This window comes from Chenopodium album, chromosome 19, assembly GCF_948465745.1.
Source record: "Chenopodium album chromosome 19, dcCheAlbu1.1, whole genome shotgun sequence".
In the NCBI taxonomy this organism is placed as follows: Eukaryota; Viridiplantae; Streptophyta; class Magnoliopsida; order Caryophyllales; family Amaranthaceae; genus Chenopodium; species Chenopodium album.
The window spans coordinates 34,780,304-34,784,396 of NC_137852.1; the positions used below are offsets into that span (position 1 = coordinate 34,780,304).

Below are 4,093 nucleotides of genomic sequence, written 5' to 3' on the forward strand. Positions count from 1 at the left end.
TGATTGGTTGATTTGTTGCAATTAATTTGGTTGACATAGTTTTGCATGAGATTGATTAGACTAGGATTGATCACCCTATAAGATTAATCTAGATTGCATTGCAACTCTTAATGACATGACCAATTGATTTAAAAGTTGCTTTAATTGATTGAGTTTGTTTATGATTCTTCTTGGTTTGCCTTTCATAGTGACCACTAGATTGGCCTATAGGAGATAGTATTTGAACTCTCTTGATTGCTACTATCGTTTGTCCATTGCAAACACTTGAACTAATTGATTGAGTTTTAATCTAGCATTATCATTGGTTTTGCATGTGGAACCCATCTCCCTAGTGTTTAGACTTTTGACCTAGTTCATTTAGTACCAACCGATATCTCATTCTCGTCTCCGAGGTAGCTTGACTTAGACTTAGGTTTTCATCAAAGCATTCCCTTGGGATCGACCCTTAACTTACCCTATATTCATATAAGGTTGGTTAGGTGTTTACAAATTTAGTTTGGCTAGGGGAAAGGGTAGGAACGATATGCATTTTCCCCTTGTCAAAATGGCGCCGTTGCCGGAGAATGCTTTTGGTGCTTAGCTTTTGTTGTTGAGTCTACTTCAAATAAAAAAAAAACAAAAAGATTTTGTTTCTTTAGGCTACACTTGTAGCCGTGCTACTAATATTGTTGTTTGAGTTTTTGCATGCACAGAACCCGTGATCGTCCCCTTCTTCCCCTTGATCCGGAAATAGAAAGGACTATTTCAAGAAGAAGAGTGGATATTAGATCCTTGGCTTATAGCTCTTCAAGTGAGGAAGAAATTCAAGAAGAACAAGGAATGGGTGAACATCCTAGATTAGCCTTGAAGGAGCTTGGAGTCCCCGGGGCATATAGATTTGAAAGTGGAATAGCTCCTCCCACTACCCCGGCAAATGACTTCGAAATCCGTCCGGCAATGATCACCTTGATCGAGAGAAGGCAATATAGTGGGGCTAAGAATGAGAGCCCATTGAACCATTTGAAAGAATTTGAAAAATATTGCAATACCATTAAAGTCAATGGGGTTTCTCAAGAATTCATCCGCCTCAAGTTGTTCCCTTTCTCTCTAATCGGAAGATCCTTGGAGTGGCTAGACAAGGAGGTGAAGCCCAACTCCTTGAGAACTTGGGACGATGTCACAAAGGCTTTCTTGTCCCGCTTCTACCCCCAAAAGAAGACGGCGGAGGCAAGAGCCTTGATTCAAGGGTTCAAGCAAAGGCCGAGTGAAAGCCTTTACGAAGCATGGGAGAGATTCAAAGAGTATCAAAGGGAGTGCCCTCATCATGGAATCCCCACATACCAAGTGATCCAAATCTTCTATGGCGGTTTAAGTCCCCAAGGCAAGTCATGCCTTGATGGAGGGGCCGGGGGCCCTATCATGAACAAAACCGAAGAAGAAGTTGTGGACATCATTGAGGATGTGGTGACTTATTATAGGGATTGGCAAGATGGAGAGAGGGACTCTTCAAGCAAACAATCTTCATTGTATTCGGTGGACCATCTCAATGCAATCAACAACCTTTCCTCTCAAATGACAAATTTAGGGAAAGAGGTCACCGCAATCAAGGCTAAGTTGGAGAGCACTTCTTCCTCTTCTCAAGCTTCTAATCTTCCCTCCCAATTTAAGGGGAGAGGTACTCCTTCTAACTCTCAACCCCCTCCCTCTTCGCATAATATGCCTTTGGGTTGTTTGTTTTGTGATGCATGTGGATCGTATGATCATGATTCTAGTGTTTGTCCTAATGAATGTGTTGATGAGTTTGATAACCATGAAAGTGAACATGTGAATTATGTGTCAAATAATAATGGTCAACGGTTTGAAAATCAAAGGGGTCAATGGAATAGGAACTTCCAAGGCCAAGGCAATTTTGACAACTATAACCAAGGCGGTGGTTATAGAAACCAAGGGAACCAAGGTTCTCGTGGTAGCTATAATAGTCAAGGTTATAGTGGCCAAAATCAAGGCCAATATTATGGTAACCAAGGCCAAAATTATGGTTCTCAAAACCAAGGTTATGGAAATCATAACCAAGGTAGTGGGAACCATAATCAAGGTGGTGGAAACCATAATCAAAATTATGGCCAAAATCAAAATAGGAGTAGTTGGAACAACCAAGGTCGGGGCAATTTTCAAAATAATTCTCAAAGAGGTCCCCCACCCGGGTTTGTTCCAAAAACTCAAGGGGAAAGTTCCTATTCTCAACCTTCTTCACCTAGGACTAATTTGGAGGAGATAATTGAGAATCAAACCAAGTTGTTGAACACATACATGGCCGTGAGCGATAAAAAATTCAATGAAATGATGACTCACAATAAAATGCTTGAAAACCAAATCTCTCAACTTGCTAATGCCTTGAAAGATCATGCTAGCCCTTCTTCTTTACCTTCCCAAGGCCTTGACCCCAAGAAACCCGTGAATGCTATTGTTACTAGGAGTGGAAAGGTTCTTGAGGAGGTATTGCCTAGAAGTGGTGTAGATAAGGAGATTCCTAGGGAGATTTTGGTTGAGGATGAGGAAAGAAAGGCATATTTGGATGAGGTAGTTGTTGAGACACCTAGAGAGGTGAGAGTAGAGAAAGAGATTGTAAGACCCAAACTCCCCTACCCACAAAAATTCATGAGACACAAATTGGATGAACAATTTGGGAGGTTTATTGAAATGTTAAAACAACTTCACCTTTCTCTACCTTTTACCGATGTGATCAACCAAATGCCAAACTATGCCAAATTCCTCAAGGACATTTTGAGTGGGAGAAGAACTTGTGAGGTTGTGGAGACCATCAATTTGACCGAAAATTGTAGTGCTATCATCATGAACAAAATGCCACCCAAGTTGAAAGACCCCGTAAACTTCTCCATCCCTTGTGCAATCAACAAAATGCAAATTGATAATGCCTTATGTGACTTGGGAGCTAGTGTGAGCCTAATGCCATATTCGGTTTATCAAAGACTTGAGTTAGGGGAACTTCTACCTTCTAACATTACCTTGCAATTAGCGGATAGGTCTATCAAATTTCCAAAAGGTAAAGTAGAAGATGTCCCTTTGAGGGTTGGGAAGTTTGTGTTTCCGGTAGATTTTGTTGTTCTTGAAATGGATGAGGATGCCACCATTCCAATCATTTTAGGTAGACCCTTTCTTGCTACCTCGGGAGCCATGATTGATGTGAGAAATGCTAAGATCTCCCTTAAGGTGGGAGAAGAGATTATTGAATTTGATTTGAATGAAAGCATGAAATATCCATGTTCTTCTTTGGAAAATTGTATGATGATTGATTCACTTGATATTGTTGTGTCTTCCATGCATGAGCACTTGCTCACTTCTAACGATGCTCTTGAGAATGTATTGTTGAACAAAGACAAGGTAGGTGCCTCATGCAAGGAGATGAATTTCTATGAGGAATTACTTGATAGAAGTGTGGAGGATGTGGATGAGCAATCATGTTTTGGAATCTCAAGCAATGAAACTTTGCAAGCAACCATATCACAAGAAGGTAATGGCGTGCCTATGGTAGAGCTCAAACCTCTACCATCACACCTTAGGTATGAATTCTTGGGCCCTCATTCTACTTACCCCGTGATAGTTAGTGCATCCTTGAGCAAAAGCCAAGCTCAAGCGTTATGTGGTGTTTTGAGAAAACACCAAAGTGCTTTGGGGTACACAATTGATGACCTTAAAGGTATAAGCCCCGCTTTGTGCCAACACCACATAACGCTTGAGGAAGGCGCCCTTCCTTCTATTGAACGACAACGGAAACTACATCCCCAAATGGGAGAAGTAGTTAAGAAAGAGATCACCAAGCTCTTGAATGCGGGAATCATATTCCCCATCTCAAGCTCAAGGTGGGTTTCCCCCGTGCATGTCGTTCCTAAGAAGGGGGGTATGACCGTAGTTGAGAATGAGAAAGGTGAGCTCATTCCAACTAGAACGGTCACCGGTTGGAGGATGTGTATAGACTATAGACGTCTAAACACATCAACCAAAAAGGATCACTTCCCTCTCCCTTTTATTGACCAAATGCTTGAAAGGTTGACTAGGCACAAATTCTATTGCTTCCTTGATGGATATTCGGGAT

General features: G+C 41.4%; 1 non-coding gene across 1 annotated transcript; it reads right to left on the minus strand.

The window, feature by feature from the left end:
* Window positions 1–1,204: 1,204 nt before the first annotated feature.
* LOC145596245 (small nucleolar RNA R71) lies at window positions 1,205–1,310 on the minus strand. Its single transcript, XR_014103109.1, has one exon. It is a non-coding gene; the product is annotated as a small nucleolar RNA R71 (small nucleolar RNA).
* Between the last annotated feature and the right edge of the window lie 2,783 nt (window positions 1,311–4,093).